A 20587-nucleotide genomic window follows, 5' to 3' on the forward strand; every position below is an offset into this window, starting at 1 on the left:
TGGACTATACAGTCCATGGAATTCTCCAGACCAAAATACCGGAGTGGATAGCCTTTTCCTTCTCCAGGGGATCTTCCCAACCCAGGGATCGAACCCAGGTCTCCTGCATTGCAGGCAGATTCTTTACCAGCTGAGCCACCAGGAAAGCCCACTTAATGAGGAAACGTGTTGCATAAACCTGAGTGGTGCACTGTTGATGCTGGGGCTGAGTTAAACAGCAGTCAGCTAGTTGCTTTGGGCTTGTGGGGAAAGTCACTTAGTCCCTCTCAGATGTTATCCTCCCTCTTTATCTCTTGACATCTTCCCACCTCAAGAGTGCTTAGGGATGAGAGTGGCATCATCATCAACAGAACACGTGCAGGATTATCCAGGGAAGTAGGGGAGGAGAAGAGTAACTCTGAGCTTCCTTTCCCTGAAGACCAGCATTATCATAGCAAGTAAGTGGTAGAGCTGGGGTTTAAATGGCTGTGTCTTAACCATTATTACAAAGAGAGGGGCCTATCAAAATTACTTGTGGGTATTTTTCAAAATATATATGGCCCTTCAGGCAGTTAGAAAATCTAAACAAGGTGATTGTGTAAAGCATTAAAGGTGGGGGAAGAAGATCAAAGATGGGCAGAGAAACAACATTCACATAGCAAAAACCAAAGATCCATCTTGACGTACTGTGGACAAAAAATGTGGATTGCCATCTCAGTAAACAACAATGTTGCCCACCATTAAGCCGTCAGGCACTGCAGCCCCCAACCCCCACCCCAAGGTGACCCTCAGAGAAATTCAGATGGAGAAAAACAGGATAATGGTCTAGATAGTTAAGATGCCTATCAAAGGAACAATTTCAATGACCAGTTCATCTTCCCGTACACAGAAAAGCACTAAAATCAGTAACTGGAGATAACTGGATTTTTTGTGATTAGCAGTAATCTTTCGATGTTCAACTACTTTTTTTGCAAAAGCTCCTATATATCCTGGCCCCTCCCTCACCTCTTCAGAACAGTTCCTTAGAGCTATCTGAGTGGCTGGCTCCTCGGCTATAGTCCTCTCTCAGTAAGGTTCTCAAATAAAACATAACTCACAACTTTTATGTTGTGTGCTTTTCTTCAGTGGGCAGTACTGATAAGGAGTAATGTTACTTGTAGGTTACAAAACTAAGGTCTACAACAGTGTAACCACTATGCTACGTTATGTATAAGAACAGGGGAGATAATAAGTACACACACACACACACATATATTCTTAATTTTGCAAAAAGGACTACTGAAAGGGCAAATCAAAAATTGCCCACAGGAGGCAAGAGGAACCAAGGGGGATGAGGTTAGAAGTGGGAATGAGACTCCTTACAGCTTTGACTTTTGAACTTTGTAAATACATTACCTGTTTTTAGATCTGAGTTGGGGGTAAAAAGCAGAAAGAAGGTGGTTAGAGAGTAAAAGAGGAAAAGAATAAAAACAGATAGAAAAATTCACGAGAATGCTTTTGCCAAAGACTATTTTTTTAACTTGGGAGGGAATTCAGTCGCTCAGTCGTGTCCCCATGGACTTTGGGACCCCATGGACTGCAGCACGCCACGCTTCCCTGTCCATCACCAACTCCCGGAGCCTACTCAAACTCATGTCCATCATGTCAGTGATGCCATCCAACCATCTCATCCTCTGTCATCCCCTTCTCCCGCCTTCAATCTTTCCCAGCATGAGGGTCTTTTTCAATGAGTCGGTTCTTCGCATCAAGTGGCCAAAGTATTGGATTTTCAGCTTCAGCATCAGTCCTTCCAATGACTATCCAGGACTGATTTCCTTTAGGATTTACTGGTTGGATCTCCTTGCAGTCCAAGGGACTCTCAAGAGTCTTCTCCAACACCACAGTTCAAAAGCATCGATTCTTCAGTGCTCAGCTTTCTTTACAGTCCAACTCTCAAATCCATACATGACCACTGGAAAAAACCATAGCTTTGACTAGATGGACCTTTGTTGGTAAAGTAATTGGAGGGAATTTAGGGAAAGTAAAAAGTTAGTACACAGAGATGGCTGGTAAGAGATGACCTTTGGCTTGATACCTTAGACTGAATCTGAGGTCCAGATAGAAAAGGTGTTTCCTGAGTGACTGAGAGAGTTGAGGAAGAATCCAACTTGATGAAGGAATAGGAACCAAATAACTATCATGTCAGTGGCACATCTTCTGTTGCTATTCCTGTGCATTACTCTGCCCTCCTTGGCATGTGTTCTCCCTGCAGTGGAAGCATGGAGTCTTAACCACTGGACCACCAGGGGAGCCCCTCCCACTTTTTGCTGTGAGTGTCAATGCCACTTATATTTCAGAAGAGTGCCTCTAAATCTTCTCATGAAGATCCATAGATAGTTGTTGTCTTTTATTTTTTAAGATCACACTTTGTTCCCTGTAGCATTTTTCTCTGATAATCATTGCCTTGTTCTTTAAACTTTCTCCCACCTTGGTTCCTGTGATAATGATGCAGTTATCCACCATCCATGAATTCACTGAACGCTGCTTCTTGGGCCAGGCACTGTGCTAGATTCAATTTTTCCTACTTCTTTGAGACTTAGTTTCTTTGGATAGCTCATTTCTTTTTTATTCTCTTACCTTCATTTTCCCTCTTCCATCTCAGCTGTCATCACAGTACAAGGGTCAGTTGTGAATCCTCTGCTTTGATCACCATGTCCTCTCCTTTGGCTCCATGAACCTTTCTCACAGCTTCAACCAGAACCACTGAGGACAGCTGTTTATCTGACTGCTATTGCTCAATCTTCAACTCTACCAAATATGTCCACTCCAGTAGTTAAATTTTAATTGTTCTCCTGGTCTCACCACATACTACACTGAACTCATCACATTTCTCCTTCCTAGATGGTCTCCCTGTCCTGGCATCTTTGTTTTCATTGATGACACAGAATTATCTCAGTTATACCATTGCCATTTTGGAGTCATAGTAGAATGTTCTTCCCCCACCCAACCCACCCCTTGCTAGACATTTTTTTTTGTTTTTTGGTTTTTTTTGCTAGGTAGCTCTTAACTAGCTCTGATGTTGAAATGTTTCCATTCTCCATCCTCCCCTTTTCATGCCCATACTCATCAACTTAATGTAGCTGCATGGTTTTTATATGAGTCTTCTCACTAGAAACCCTATTTAAGATCTTTGCTTGCTTCCTCCAATGCATTCCATACACTGCAGGGTTTTGCCCTACATAGTAAAGAGCATAGCCTTTGGGGGTAGTTTTCTAAATTAATTTTTATTGGAGTATTGTTGCTCTACAATAGTTTTTGCTGTGCAGCAAAGTGAATCAACCATACATATACATATACCCACTCTTTTTAGATTTCCTTCCCATTTTCGCCACCATAGAGCAATGAGTAGAGTTTCCTGTGCTATACAGTAGTTTCTCATTAGTATGTATATATCAACCTCAATCTCCCTTTGGGGGTGGTTTTGTTACCATTAATCTCACAGCATCTTGTGACACTTCCTATTGTGGAACTCTTAAATTTCTCTCCCAAGCCAGATCGTCAACTTTTGGAGTAATCCAAATGATGAACACTTTCATTTTCAAGTCTAGGACCACTTTCTTAAAGAACAAAAATAACATAAAAAACCAAGTGGAGGGGAGTAGTGGAGGGATGAATTGGGAGTCTGGGATTAGCAGATGCAAACTATTATATGTAGAATAGATAAACAACTACTATGGATAAAGGTCCTACTGTATAGCACAGGGAACTATGTTCAATAACCTGTAATAAATCATAATGGAAAAGAATATGAAAAAGAATATATACATATGTGTATAACTGAATCACTTTGCTATACAAGAGAAATTAACATAAATCAACTATAATTCAATAAAATACATTTTTTAAAAACTGAGCAACGACTACATGCCAGGTACTTCCACAAAATTAACTTTGGTATAGCCCACAGCAGCTATCACAGGATGCTGACAAAAGTCAACAGTTACTTGTCTAAAGAGCTCAGTCCTCCACTTTAGCCGTTTGATCTCCTGACTGTAGAATAGTCATGATCAATGAAAACTGATCTTTGCTTATGTTCCTCTCCATGCCTGGAAACTTTGATCATTCTTACTGCCCACCCCCTTACCCCAAAGCTTCAAATTCTGCCCTTCTTTCAGGACCGGCCTGATTTCTATCTCCTCCAGTAAGCCACTGGCCTCTGATCATTTGAACAAGTCAGATCAGAGTTGCAAAGAACAATTATGGATTTGAGAACCATCAGATCTGGATTTGACTTAAATTCTGCTATGTATACTACCTTTGTAGATCTCCAAAAGCCATATATGTCTATAGTTTTATCCTCTGTAAAATGAAAATAATGCCTGTTTTTCAGTTATTTTGAGTACTCAGTGAAATAAAGTAAAATTTCTAGACTAGTGTTAACTCTTCTTAATCATGCAGAACTCTGAAGTGTTACTTTTCTTGTGTCTTATTTTTCTAAAATGGCACAAAATTCACTGCGGACAGACACCAAGACTTCTGTACCTGCCATCTGTTAGCCTCAGGCAGCCAAATACTGCCTGATTGTAGATTTGAATACCAATGATTGTAGACTTGAACCATATCTACAAAACACCTTCACATCTCCATCTAGATTAGTGTTTGAATGAATAGCTGGGAACTATAACCTAGCCCTGTAACACTAATGGTGTTGGTTGGTGTTTCATTTTGTTTTTAAATTCCATCAGAACACTTTGATCTTTGTGAAAATAAATCACAAGCCTGAATAAGCTTCCAAGAAGAGAGAATACTGGTTGGATGAATACAAATATAAACACGTATAGGGGGCTCTAGTACTCTAGTTAGTGTTAGTCACTCAGTCGTGCCGGACTCTTTGCGACCCCATGGACTGCAGTCCACCAGGCTCCTCTGTCCATGAGATTTTCCAGGCAAGGATACTGGAGTGGCTTGCCATTTCCTTCTCCAGGGGATCTTCCCAACCCAGGGATCGAACCCGGGTCTCCTGCACTACAGGCAGATCCTTTACCGACTGAGTTACAAGGGAAGCCCTCTAGTACTCTAATGCAAATACCTAAGAACATTGAACTTTTATGAGCTGAGATGATGAGTCATATGTAACAAAGTCTTAAGCTAGGCAGCTAGGCAGCCCAACAACTCCAAAATGTGTTTAAGATCCTAAGTTGTATCTTCCTGCTCTGCCATCATGTTAACTTTTTTGTTATGCCAGTAACATGTCTTTCATACCTCTAAGTATGTGACTGCTTTCTAGGTAGAAATAACACAGAAGGGGAATGCCAAAAGGCCAGCTAAGTCTGTACTTTTCCATTGGGAAAATACTAACTTTCCCAGAAGTCTCACTCAGTGGACTTCTACTTATATCTCATCTGTCAGAGCTCAATCAAATGGCCATCCTACCTTCTAGAAAGTATTCCCTATTCTTACTGCGCATATTGTCTCCCTGGAAAATTGAGGTTCTGACAGTAAGATCAAAAGATCAAAATGACTATTTGGTAAGCAACTATCAGTATTTGCAACATGAAACTTACAATCTGTATAGTTTAGAATATACCATAAACAAATGGGAGGGGGAAAGTTTAAGAACATTTCCCCAAATAGCCCAAAAGTTTTTTCAGAGGAATAAAGAATGGAATGAGATCATTTGGGTAAAATATCTCAGAGGAGTAAAAAAATTCCCAAGAAATTTCTGAAGAACTTCAGGAACCAAATTATTGCTGTTGTGATTCAAAGAAACAAAACAACAACAAAAAAAAACATGTATACCATTCAGTTCAGTTCAGTTCAGTCGCTCAGTCGTGTCTGACTCTTTGTGACCCCATGAATGGCAGCATGCCAAGCCTCCCTGTCCATCTCAGGGAGTTCACTCAAACTCACGTCCATCGAGTTGGTGATGCCATCCAGCCATCTCATCCTCTGTCGTCCCCTTCTCCTCCTGCCCCCAATCCCTCCGAGCATCAGAGTCTTTTCCAATGAGTCAACTCTTCGCATCAGGTAGCCAAAGTACTGGAGTTTCAGCTTTAGCATCATTCCTTCCAAAGAACACCCAGGACTGATCTCCTTCAGAATGGACTGATTGGATCTCCTTGCAGTCCATGGGACTCTCAAGAGTCTTCTCCAACACCACAGTTCAGAAGCATCAATTCTTCAGTGCTCAGCTTTCTTCACAGTCCAACTCTCACATCCATACATGACTACTGGAAAAATCATAGCCTTGACTAGACAGACCTTTGTTGGCAAAGTAATGTCTCTGCTTTTTAATATGCTATCTAGGTTGGTCATAATTTTCTTTCCAAGGAGTAAGCGTCTTTTAATTTCATGGCTGCAGTCACCATCTGCAGTGATTTTGGAGCCCAAAAAAATAAAGTCTGACACTATTTCCACTGTTTCCCCATCTATTTCCCATCGAGTGATGGGACCACATGCCATGATCTTCGTTTTCTGAATGTCGAGCTTTAAGCCAACTTTTTCACTCTCATCTTTCACTTTCATCAAGAGGCTTTTTAGTTCCTCTTCATTTTCTGCCATAAGGGTGGTGTCATCTGCATATCTGAGGTTATTGATATTTCTCCCGGCAATCTTGATTCCAGCTTGTCCTTCTTCCAGCCCAGTGTTTCTCATGATGTACTCTGCATAGAAGTTCAATAAGCAGGGTGACAATATACAGCCTTGACATACTCCTTTTCCTATTTGGAACCAGTCTGTTGTTCCATGTCCAGTTCTAACTTTTGCTTCCTGACCTGCATATAGGTTTCTCAAGAGGCAGGTCAGGTGGTCTGGTATTCCCATCTCTTTCAGAATTTTCCACAGTTTATTGTGATCCACACAGTCAAAGGCTTTGGCATAGTCAATAAAGCAGAAATAGATGTTTTTCTGGAACTCTCTGGCTTTTTCCATGATCCAGCAGATGTTGGCAATTTGATCTCTGGTTCCTCTGCCTTTTCTAAAACCAGCTTGAACATCTGGAAGTTCATGGTTCATGTATTGCTGAAGCCTGGCTTGGAGAATTTTGAGCATTACTTTACTAGCATGTGAGATGAGTGCAATTCTGCGGTAGGTTGAGCATTCTTTGGCATTGCCTTTCTTTGGGATTGGAATGAAAACTGGTCATTAGAGATGCATAATTTATGGATGGCTTTGACTAGAGTAGAGAAGGCCTGGAACAGTTTTCATGGCCTTCTGTCTATGCCATAAGATCCTGGTGCTTATATCTTCAGAAAGTCAGATACAGAGACTTCTGAGAAGTCACTTAGATGATGGTTTCCAAAAGGATCCACTCTCTCCTAAGCCACACATGGTGCAGTTTACTTCTAATATGGAAAATGATGGTTAGTCTGTAAAGTTGAGCATCCTCTGGAATCAGACAGTTCATCCCTTTTGAAATTTCCAATCTAGAAAAATCCTATCTAAGGAGAGAAGACAAAGTTCTAGATTCTGGATTTATACATAAAAGTAAAGACAGTGGTTGTATCATTCAGGATTCCACCAGAGAAACAGAATCAAGGAATTGGCTTAGGTGATTGGGGGCTGGCTAGGTAAGTCCAAAATCTGAAGCCTGTAGATGGGGGTATCAGGATGGGCAGGCTGAAGCTCTGAGGCACAAGCTGATGCTGCTGTTTATGGGTAGGATTTCTTCTTCAGGGAAGCCCTAGCTCCTAAGGCCTTAAACTGATTGAATTAGGTCCACCCAGATTATCTAGGATAATCTTCCTCACTTTAAGTCAACTGTTTATAGACTTGAATCATATCTACAAATTGCCTTCACACCCCTATCTTGATTACTGTTAAATGAATAGTTAGGAACTATAGCCTAGCCCTGTAACACTAATGGTGTTGCTTGGTATTTATTTTGTGTTCAAATTCCATCAGAACACTTTGTTCTTTGTAATAATAAATCACAAACCTGGATGAGCTTCCAAGAAGAGAGAGAGCCAATATTATCAGTCTGTCGCATCAGCATTAATACATATTTGGTCTATAAAGGTCATTAGCCAGCTGGTAACAGGAAACTTCATTGATTATAACTCACCCATTGGGTGTATGCTATTGCTTGATTCCACTAAATTGTTTTCAGCTTATTGGGCTTCCCTGATAGCGTAGTTGATAAAGAATCTGCCTGCAATGCAGAAGACCTGGGTTTGATCCCTGGGTTAGGAAGATCCCCCGGAGAAGGGAAGGCTACCCACTCCACTATTCTGGCATGGAGAATTCCATGGACTATCCATGGAGTCTCAAAGAGTCGGACACAACTGAGGGACTTTCACTTTCTATTGGTAAGAAAACTAGTTCTCCAACTAAGTTGCAGTTTCTTCCTAAAAAGGAACAAAGTATTTCAAGGAATAGGTGTGTATTTCTTCATCTGTAAATCATGTATTATCTATTTATTTGGCTGTGTTGCACAGCTTTTAGGATCTTAGTTTTCTGATCAGGGATTGAACCCAGGTCCCAGCAGTGAAAGTGCTGAGTCATAACCACTGCACCGCCAGGGAATTCCCATCATGCAACAAATGTTTAATGAATATTGGGCTAGATTAATTGACAATTTTTACCTTCACTTGATATAAAAATGGTGGATGTTTTAAATAATGAAACCTACACAAGAGTAAAAAGCATTTTGTTTGAAGCATATCTACTCTCTGTTAATGGTGTGGGGAAAGTTATTTTCTCTCTCAATCTCAGTCTGTGTACCTGTGAAGTGGGAATAATGATTACTATCTGGAGGGTTTGGGGAAGGATTAGATGACAAAATGTAAGTTGAAACACTTGAAACACACTAGATTCTCCGTACATTGATTTTCTGTCTCCTTCCATGGTAGCCTTCACAAGTGAAATCCTGTGAATTAAAAGTTCTCTCCAATGTTCTTTGCAGATTGTTTCTATTTGATAGAATTATTTTGGATATCAATATATAGCAAAGAATCAACCGAGGTTACCAGTGCTTGTGAATTTATCACACTGGCTATACTCTTTCACTGTAGTTTCTTTTGTATTTACTTACGTGCATGTTTACATGTTATCGTTTCAACCACGAGTGCAGATAAAATTCTCCATGTGTTTACAATTGCTTTTTTGTTTGAAAAATCAACAATTTTTCAAATTTTATCTGAAAATGTTCCTGAGTCATAGACGCAAAGTTCTGAACAAAGGTTAGGTGTCATCAGATTTCACAAGTCTGAATTATTTGGCTGAGGAATATTTGGCTGAGGAAAAGGGAGCATATCTTAAATTCTTTTCCTTATCAGTCTTTCTCATGTGGCCTGGCAGATGCACGGGTTATTTTGTTTTATTATTAATTGTTAATTGTGGCTCAACTGGTAAAGAATCCACCTGCAATGCAGGAGACCTGGGTTCGACCCCTGGGTTGGGAAGATCCCCTGGAGAAGGGAAAGGCTACCCACTCTAGTATTCTGACTTGGAGAATGATGGCACCCCACTCCAGTACCCTTGCCTGGAAAATCCCATGGACGGAGGAGCCTGGTAGGCTGCAGTCCATGGGGTCGTGAAGAGTCGGACACGACTGAGCGACTTCCCTTTCACTTTTCACTTTCATGCATTGGAGAAGGAAATGGCAACCCACTCCAGTGTTCTTGCCTGGAGAATCCCAGGGACGGGGGCGCCTGGTGTGCTGCCGTCTATGGGGTCGCACAGAGTCCGACACGACTGAAGCGACTTAGCAGCAGCATATAGTCCATGGGGTTGCAAAGGGTCAGACATGACTGAGAAACTTTCACTTTCACACAAATAATACCATTTTATTTTCCCTGAGAAAAATGGAAATAAATCTAAAATCCTCTTTGATTCCTACTCCCCATTGATAACTACCATCATCAATTTGGTCTGTATTCTTCCAGACCATTTGTCTATGGATTTACACATATATTACAGTACACAGACAGATGAAATTATATGGAAAGTAGCTCTTTTGCTTGTCTAAGGAAAATGGGGCCTATTATTGATTTTTATCATATAAAATTGGTGTGATGGGTAAGAGAGAATGGAAAGAAAAGAGAAGGATGGAAGGTCTTGCCAAGAGTGATAATTTAGTTCACTGTATTTCTTTGGCCTTTTCACTTTCAGTCCCCCTGAGCCCATTTCGGGCAAGCTACACATCATAATGTCTGCACGATAGCATAGGCAGTATAAAGATCTTGCATCCAGTTTCATCAAGGACTGGCTCAACAAAGACAGATACACAGTCCCCTAGGCCTTCTGAAAGTCTCTCTCCACTGAAGTCCAAGCATTAGTACTTCTAATTTACAAATTAAAAAAAGAAAGAAAAAGAAAAATAGTTTTGGCTTTAAAGTGCAAGCTGAAGTCATCATGATGGCAAATTCTTTCTGTTTTCCAAGTGAAACAAAAATCTCTTTGTTAATCATTTCATTAATTTCTTTTAAATGATGAGGTAACTTCATGTTCCAGACAAGAAGAAAAGTCCATCATAAAGAGAATCTGGTGCTGGAAAGAGGAATGTGGGCTGGCCAGATACCACAGGACTTGAGGAAACATAGAGGTGAGGTCCCTGGTTTCTCAATATTCCAGATTGGGTGCTGGAGAAGCCTGAAACCTAGAATCTCCAATTATAGCAGACCGAAGCAAACAAAAACAAAGTCGAAGAAAAACCTGTTCTTTCTGGCCAAAGTACCTGGAAAGGAGAGAAACCGAGTCCAGAGGAGAGAAACCTTTTTGACAGCAAGTGAGGACCGGCACTAGACTTTGGTCCTCCATTCTGTAGCTGTAGTCAGCTAGGGAAAATGCTTTCCTATGCTTTCTTCTTCCTCAAAGAGCACAAACCGTGTGAGTGGGAGTGCCGTAGCACCAGACGGCCTGGGAAGCCCTCCCTACCCCCACTCCACCCCTCATGGAGAGCAAGCTGGAGCCACAGTGGCAGCCACACTGGCATGGGTGGGAGTAGGGGGGAGGGGAAGGTGGGGGTGGGGATGGTTCTGTGCTCTGCCGGCAAGAAATCCACACCACTGTGGCCCACCCGGCAACACCAGGTAGCCAGGGCTAGCACTTTCAGCCCCAGCAGGCCTGGCATCTCCCAACCCCCTCCCCTCAACCTGGTGACATGCCAAGACCAGGGAGGCACAGGATCTCCTGACCCCCATCAAGTGGCAGGTGGTGGGGAGTCACTTTCCTCTCCCACCACGGGTGTTGGCTGAGAGCACACGGGGGAGTTTGGATCTCTGTCACTCCTCTCCCACAAAGCACAAAGAGAGGATCCAGAGAGCCCCTCCCCCTGCCTGCTGTGTCAGTGGAGACCAAGTGAGAGGTCTAGACTTTTACCCTTGTCTGCCAGTGGCAACTATTGCCCTCATTCTCTCAATAAGAAAGTGAAGAGAGGATCTCAAAGAGGAGGGAGCTGGGGCGTGATTCTTTAAATCTGTATAGAAGTCCTGGAAAGATACCTGACTGACCACAAGGAAAAACCGACTAAATCAACATGTTTGAAGGTCTGAGAACTGAACTACAGTGTGGAATACCTCTTCACTTGTCAAGGTCGTTTCAAATAGTACACAAACAAAGCAGACAGGGATAGTACTGCAAAGGTTCTAAAAACAAAATTGTCATTGGAACCACAGCCCACAAAAGAAGGCTAGCACCTGTACACTAAACCTAAATAGGATTACTGCCTGCTGAAATAGAAGATTTAAGTAGTATCCAGAGTCTCCTAATGTGCAAAATGTCCAAGAGACAATAGAAAAACACTCATCATACCAGGATCTAGTAAAATCACACCTTGACTGGGAAAAGAGAATTAACGGATATACCACTGAGATCAATCAGAGGTTATAGTTATCTTGAACGAACTATAGCGTAGCTGTCATAAAAAATGTTTCAGTGAACAATTACAAATTCTCTTGAAACAAATGGAGAGAGAATTCCCTGGCAGTCCAGTGGTTAGTACTCCCTGCTCTCACTAGACTATGATTGAGGACAGAACAATAATATTTCTCCAATCTGAACAAAAGAGAGAAAAGAGGGGTAAAACTTCCCCTGTTGTTGGACAGTAACAAAAAAAGTGCTAATATTCATAAAATTGAAGTCACTGAAAGAGAAGTGAAAACGAATTCAAAGAAATAATGGCTGCAAATGTCCCAAATTTGGTGAAAGACATGAATTTACAAATTCAAGAAGCTCAGTGAAACCCAGATAGGAAAACTAAAAAATATCCACACTAAGACATATCATAAATAATTTCTGAAAACTAAAGATAAAGAAAACAAATCTTGAAAGAAGCTAGAGGGAAAAAAATGCATTATCTGCAGAATAACACTGATTTAGATGATGGTGAATTTCTCGTCAAAAATTACAAAGGCTAGAAGGAAGTAACACATTTTTCAAATGATGGGAGAAAAGAATAGTCATATCTGGGAATTCACTGGTGGTCCAGTGGTTAAGACTCCATGCTTTAACTGTTGAGGGAATGGGTTCAATTCCTTGTTGGGGAATTAAGATCTGCAAGCCGTACAGTACAGCAAAAAAAAAAAAAATCAAACCTGAATTCCATGATCAGCAAAATATCCTTCAGGAATAAAGGGGAAATAAAGACATTCCTGGATAAGAGAAAACTTATAACATTTTTTATTAACAGACTTACTATTAGTGAATGGTAAAGGGAAACTCTCCAAACACAATGGAAATGATAACAGAAGGAAGCTCGGAACTTTAGAAAGAAAGGGAAACAAGAAACCATCACAATATTGTAAAGTAATTATCCTCCAATTAAAATAAATTAATTTAAAAAAAATGAAGGGAAACAAATGTGTCAAAATAAGGATAAATATAGTAGATTATCCTTCTCATGAATTTTTTCAATCATGATGGATTGTTGAAACAAAATTATAACACCATCTGATGTTGGGTTTCATGTATACAGAGAAATAGATAAGAAAACTGTATTTTAAAAGTGGGAGGGTAAAGGGATATAAATGAAAATAAGATTTCTACACTTTACTAGAATTGGTAAAATTATGGCCATAGTACACTGTGATATTACATATGTGTATTTTAATATCTAGAGCAAACATTAAGAAAACTATACAAGGAATTCCCCAGTGGTCCAGTGGTTAGGCCTCTGTGCTTCCACAGCTGGGGGCCTGGGTTCAATTCCTAGTCCAGGAACTAAGATCCTTCATGCCATAAGGCAGGGCAAAAAAAAAACACAAAAACTATATAAAAGGATATACTCAAAAAAACAATGCAAATCAAAATGGAATTCTAAAAAAATATTCAAGCAACCTACAGTTAGGCAAGAAAAGGAAAACAGAGGAATGAGAAATTGAGGGGAAAACAAAAAGCAAATAAGAAAACATTAGACTTTAGCCCTAAGGTATCAATGACTATGCTAAAGGTAAATAGTATAAATACATGAGTTAAAAATAGCTCTGTATTTTAATGGCATTTAACAGAATGGCTTTTAAAAATACCCTACTATATGTTGTCTACAAGAAACTCACTTCATGTATAACATGGATAGGTAGAAAGTAAAATGATAGAAAAGGATATACTATTTAAACATTAATTTATAAAACTAGGAGTGGCTATATTAATATAAGATAAAGTAGACTTCGGAGCAAACAAAATTATAGGGATGAAGAGGAATATTACATAGTGATAAAAGAGTCAATTCACCAGGAAGACATAGCAATCCTAAATGTGTATGCACCAAACACAGGGCTTCAAAACACATGAAGTAAACTCTAATAGAACTGGAAGGAGAAACAGACATATCTATAACTATAGTTGGAAACTTCAATACTCATTCTCAGCAATAGAACTACTAAACATAAAATCAGCAAGATTATACAGCTCAACAACATCATAAAACAAGAGGACCTAATTTATAGGACACTCCACCCAAAAACATAATTCACATTCTTTTCAAATACCATTCACCAAGATAGCTCATATTCTGAGTCATAAAACAAACTTCAACAAAATGTCAAAGAACTGATATCATACAGAGTATGTTCTCAGACCATAATGGAATCAAATTAGAAATCAATAACAAAGTCAACAGGAAAATCCCCCAATACTAGGAAACTAAATAACACATTTTTCATTAATCCATAGGTCGAAAGGAAATCTCAAGGGAAATTTTAAAAAATATACTGAACTGAATAAAACTGAAAATACAACACATCAAAATTTGTGGAATGTAGCTAAAATAGTGCTGGCATGGGAATTTAGAACTAAATGCTTACATTAGAAAAGAGGAAAGGTCTCAAATCAATCATATAAGCTCCCATTACAGGAGACTAGAAAAAGAAGGACAAAAGAAAATGAACCCAAAGTGAGCAAGCAGAAGGAAGGAAATAACAAAGATAAGAACAGAAATCAATGAAATTTAAAAACAGGAAAACAATAGAGAAAATCAATTAAACAAAAAGCTGTTTCTCTGAAAAGGTCAATAAAATTTATAAACCTATAGAACTAATTGACTAAGATTAAAAATCACTAATATCACAAATGAGCCAGAGAAATCTTTTCACAGATCCTGCAGCCAATTGAAAGGGAAATAAAGTTCTCAACCCAGTACCCAAAGTCTTTGGAAGAAAGATGCTATGGAAATGTTTGCCTATAGCAAACATATAGTCAATCCGTGACCAAAATATTCATTTAAAAATGTCACTATTTGCTTTTCTCTCCCCCTCTCTTTTTTTTTTTTTTTTTGGCCACATTGTGTGGTTTGTGAGATCTCAGTTCCCTAACCAGGGATTGAACCCAGGCCACAGCAATGAACGCCCAGAATCCTAACCACTAAGCCACCAGAGAACACCCCCAAAATGTCACTATTTGGAAAAGAAACTTGCAAATTATTGTATTTCTTTGACATTAGGAACACCCCCCCCCCAAAAAAAAGCTACCATATGATCCAGGAATTCCACTTCTGGGAATATATCCAAAGGAATGGAAATCAGGATCTCGTGAAATATCTGCACTCCTATGTTCAAGGTAGCAATATTCACAAGAGCCAAGGTATGGAGGCAACCTAAGTGTGTCAACAGATCAAGTAATGGATCAAGTAAATATGATATATGTGTATATATATATTTATTTATATACCATATATTCAAGAATATCACTCAGCCTTAAAAAAAGAGAAGGAAATCCTATTATTTGTGACAACATTGATGAATCTGGAGGGCATTATGTTACGTGAAATAAGTCAGAGAAAGACAAATACTGCATGGTATCACTTACATGTGAAATTTTTAAGTTAAACTGATAGAAACAGAGAATAGAATAGTGGTTGCCAGGGACTGATGGAGTAGGGAGAACTGAGAGATGTTGGTTTAATGGTACAAACTTCCAGGGGATTCCCGGGTGGTTCAGTGGTTAGGACTCCGTGCCTCCACAATAGGGGACACAGGTTTGGTCCTTGGTCTGGGAACTAAGATCCCACATGCCACGTGGGCAAAAAAAAAAACAAACAAACTTTCAGCTATAAAATGAAGAAGGTCTGAGACTCTAATGTATAACATTGTGAGTATAGTTGATAATACTATATTGTATAATTGAAATTGCTAAGAAAGTAGAACTTAAATGTTCTCACGAAAGAAAAAGAGAGTAAATATGTGAGATGATGGATGTGGGTTTTTTTTTTTTTTTTTTAAGGAATACTATGGGGAATTCCCTGGTAGTCCAGTAACTAGGACTCTGAACTTCGACTGCAGGGGACATAGGTTCAATCCCTGGTCAGGAAACCAAGATCCTGAATGCCATGTGGTGTAAAAATAAATAAATATATTTTTTTAAAAAAGGAATACTATGAAAAACCCTATGTGTATAAATTCGACAACTTAGATAAAATGGACTGATTCCTTGAAAAACACAAATTATCACAACTCAGAAAATATGAAATTTATAATCTGAATGGTCCAATAACTATTAAAGAAATTAGATTTGTAATTTAAAAGGTCTTGGGAAGAAAAGTTCCAGGTCCACATGGTTTCACTGGAAAATTCTACCAAACATTTAAAGAATTAACACCAATTTTCCACAGTCTTTTCCAGAATATCAAAGAGAAGGGAGCATTTCTGTGTAAGGGGTTTCCAAGACCATCCCTGTGCTCATGCACAATGATTCACTGGGACCTCAGCATACAATCAGACTCAAGGCTATTATTTATTACAGTGAAAGAGAACGGAGCAAAACCTTCAAAGGAAAAAGGCACATGGGCAAAATCCAGAGAAAACCAGGTACAAGGTTCTAAGAGTCCTCTCCCAGTGGAGTCACACAGGATATACTTATGTCCTCCAGCAGAGTTGTGACAACACATGCGAAATGCTGTCTATCAGGGAAGCTCATTAGAAACTTAGTTCCTAGGGCATTTATTGAGAGTTGATCATATAGGCACTCACTGCTTAGCACTTACCAAAATTCCAGACTCCCAGAAGGAAAGCAGATGATCAACATAAACCATACTGTTTGTACAGTTTAGGCAGAGTGGGCTATTCTTATCAGTCCTTGGAATGGGAGGAACTCACCCCAAATCCAAGTTTCCAGATGCCATCAAAGAACCAACTTTGCAAACAGGCCTTTCAAAGGATAACAGTCAGCCTGCTATGTTAACTCTTCCGCACAGCTTGGAAATCAGGAGACTTGAATTTTAGTCCCAGCATAAATCACATTTGTACAAACAGTTTAGGCATAGTGAGTCACTCTTATCAGTTCTGGGGATGGTGGAAATCCTCCTGAAATCCCAGTTCCCAGAGGCCCACCAAGGGCCTGCTATGTTAACTCTTTTCTGTACAACTTCTCTACTCATATTATGAGGCCAGTATTCACCTAATACAAAAACCAGACAAACACACTATGAAAAAACTCTCCAAACTTCTTTTAGGGACTTTGACACAGAAATCTGCAACAAATTATTAGTGATATAGAATCCAGAAAGGTATAAAAACAATTATACCATCACCAAGTAGGGTTTATTCCAGTTATGCAAGATTAGTTAAAAAATCAATATTCAATCAATGTAAACTATGATATCCACAGGCTATAGAAGAAAAATCATATGTTCATATCAAGTAATGTAGAAAAAGCACCTGACAAAATTCACCATTCATTCATGATAAAAACTCTCAGAAAATTAGGAATAGAAGGGTATCTGCTCAACTTGACAAAAAAAGCATCTACAAAAACAAATACACAGCAACTAACAGTTTTCTTAATGGTGAAAGATGGAATGTTTCCCCCTAATATAGGGAACACGGGAAGGATGTCTGCTCAGGCCACTCTGAAAGTTCTCATCTGCACAATAAGGCAAGAAAAGGAAATAAAAGGCATACTGATTGGAAAGGAAGAAATAAAACTGTCCATATTCATGGACAACATGATTGTCTGTGGAGAAAATCCCAAAGAATCTACCCAAAAAACTGCTAAGACTAAATAATAAGTGGATTCAACAAAGTCAAAGGCTTTCCTCAGCTGCCGCTAAGGTACACGGTCCTTCCAAGGAAGCTAAGGCCCCGCTAGGGTGAGACCCTCACTTCATCTGGGCGACTAGCAGGGTTCCCGGCAGCCCCCACCAGGCACTTGCCTGCACCATACTCGCATGCACCATAGCCTCCTTGGAGCTCGCCTGCATCTACTCGGCCCTCATCCTGCAGGACACAGAGTGTAAGATCAATGCCCTCATTAAAGCAGCCGGTGTAAATGTTGAACCTTTCTGACCAGGCTTGTTTGGAAAGGCTTTGGCCAATGTCAACATCGGGAGCCTCATCTGCAACGTGGGAGCTGGAGGACTTGCCCCAGCAGCTGGTGCTGATCCCGCAGGAGGTCCTGTCCCCTCAGGAGGTCCTGTCCCCTCCACCATTGCTGCCTCAGCTAAGAAGAAAGTAAAAGCAAGGAAAGAAGAATCTGAAGAGTCTAATGATGACATGGGCTTTTGTCTTTTTGACTAAACCTTTTTAGTAACACATTCAATAAAAAGCTGAGCTCTTTGCTGAAAAAAAAAAAAAGTCAAAGAATACAAGATCAACACCCAAATTAACTGCATTTCTATATATTAATAAGGAATAAAGAAGGTGAAATTCTAAACACAATATTATTTACAGTCACTCCAAAGAAAATGAAATATGGTATACACTTAACAAAACATGTACACGATCTGCATGCTGAAAATTCCGAAATGCAATGAAAGAAATCAAAGAATATCTAAATAAATGGAGAGATATATATTGTGTTTATGGGTTAGAAGACTCAGTATAGTATAGATTTCAATTTGCCCCAAATTGATCTATAGTTTCAACACAATTCCTATCAAAATCCCAGCAAGGTTCTTGTAGATAGAGACAGGCTTATTCCAAAATTTATATAGAAAGGCAAAAACCTTGAATGGTTAAAACAGTTTTGAAGAAGAATAAAGAAATACATACCTACAGTAATCAAGATTGTTTGGTGTTGTACAGCAGAAACCAATTCAACATTGTAAAGTGATTATCTTCCAATTAAAAATGAATTTTAAGAAAGACTGCTTGGTATTCACAGAGGGATAGACAGGTATAACAGTAAAACAGAATAGTGAACCTAGAAATAGCCCCCAAACAGCCAAATACAACATGCCCAACTGATTTTGACACAGGTGCAAAAGCAATTCAATGGAGGAAAAAATAGTTATTTTAACAAATTGTGTTTCAGCCATCAGACATTCATAGGCAAAAATATGAACCTCGACCTCAAGTTCACATTTTTTACAAAAATTAATTCAAATGAATCATGGCCTTATATATAAAATATAAAACTCTAATACTTTTATGAGGAAATACAAGAGAAAATTTTGTGGGACCTAGGGCTAGGTGAAATTTTTCTCAGACGTGACACCAATTCATCATACATAAATGCAAACGTTGATAATTTGGACTTCATCAAAATTAAAAGTTTTGACCTTCAAAATCTCTTAAGAGGATGAAAAAACCAGTTACAGACTGGGAAAAATATTTGCAGATCACTTATCTGACAGAGAACTTGTATCTAGAATATATAAGGAATTCTCAAAATGTAATGGGCAGGGCTTCCCTGATGGCTCAGTAGTGAGGAATTCGGTTGCCAATGCAGGAAACACAGGTTCAATCCCTAGTTCAGGAAGATCCCACATGCCAGGGAGCAACTAAGCCCCTGTGCCACAACTATTGAGCTTGTGCTCTAGAGCCTAGAAGCCACAACTACTGAGCTCACGTGCCACAACTTCTGAAGTCTGCATGCCCTGGAGCCCGTGCTCCACAGTAAGGGAAGTCACCACAATGAGAAGCCCCCGCTTGCCACAACTAGAGAAAAGACTGCATAGCAACAAAGACCCAGCAGAGCCAAAAAAAAAAAAAAAAATTAATGTTGTGGGCAAAATACATGAGCAGACATTTCACTAAAGAGGATATACAAATGGCAAATAAGCATATAAAAAGATGTTTAACAACATCAGCTATTGGCGAAATGCAATTTAAAACAAAGAGGTATCACAACACATCTATTAGAATGATGAAAATAAAAACATAGTCAAAAAACAACAACAACAACAACAACACATAGTCACTATACCAAATGCAGGCAAAGATGTAGAGAAACTGGATCTCTACATTGCTGGTGGGAATGTGAAATGGTATAGACAGTCTGGAAATTTTTGGCAGTTTCTCATAACACTAAACATACACATACCATCCAACCCAGCAATTGCACTCCTGGGTATTTGTCATGGAGAAGTTAATGTTTACACAAGAAACTCTGCATGAATATTCATCGAAATTTTATTCTTATACACAAAAATCGAAAACAACCCTAATATCCATCCAGGTGAATAGTTAAACTGTAGTACATTCATAGCAATATTACCACTCAGCAATAAAAAGGAATGATCTATTGATATGTGCAACTACTTGGATGAATCACAAAGAAATGATGCTGAATGAAGAAAAGCCAGTAGATGAATCACAAAGAAATGATGCTGAATGAAGAAAAGCCAGTTTCAAAAGGTATGATCCCATTCACATGTGATAAAATTGCACAGTTCTATACATACAGACACAGAAATGAGTGCATTTAAAACTGGTGAAATCTGAGTAAGGACTGTGGCTTGTACTAACGTCAATATCTTGGTTATGTAAGATATTACCATTGGGGAAAATTGGGTGAAGAGTACTTGAGACTGTTTTGTAATACTTTTTTTTTTTTTTTTTTTTTACAGATCCTGTGAATCTATAATTATTTCAAAGTAAGTATAATATTGAGGTAGGGCTTCCCTGGTAGCTCAGCTGGTAAAGAATCTGCCAACAATGCAGGAGACCTGGGTTCCATCCGTGAGTTGGGAAGATCCCGGGAGGAGGGCATGGCAAACCACTCCAGTATTCTTGCCTGGAGAATCCCCACGGACAGAGGAGCTTGGTGGGCTACAGTCCACGGGGTCGCAAAAAGTCGGACACGACTGAGCGACTAAGGACAGCACAGTCCAGCAATACTGAGGTAAATAAAAGGAGGATAATAAATAAATGAGGTAAGTCTGAAGGACCACGAATATTTTAGAATTCACATATTTGCACGCTATGAAATAGAACTACATCTTTAATACTGAAAATAGACAAAATACAAAAAGAGCCCA

General features: G+C 39.3%; 1 pseudogene; it reads left to right on the top strand.

The window, feature by feature from the left end:
* Positions 1 to 16171: 16171 nt before the first annotated feature.
* Positions 16172 to 17911, top strand: LOC139181546 (large ribosomal subunit protein P1 pseudogene; annotated as a pseudogene).
* Positions 17912 to 20587: the final 2676 nt, after the last annotated feature.

The sequence above is a fragment of the Bos indicus genome, chromosome X, assembly GCF_029378745.1.
Source record: "Bos indicus isolate NIAB-ARS_2022 breed Sahiwal x Tharparkar chromosome X, NIAB-ARS_B.indTharparkar_mat_pri_1.0, whole genome shotgun sequence".
Taxonomy (NCBI): Eukaryota; Metazoa; Chordata; class Mammalia; order Artiodactyla; family Bovidae; genus Bos; species Bos indicus.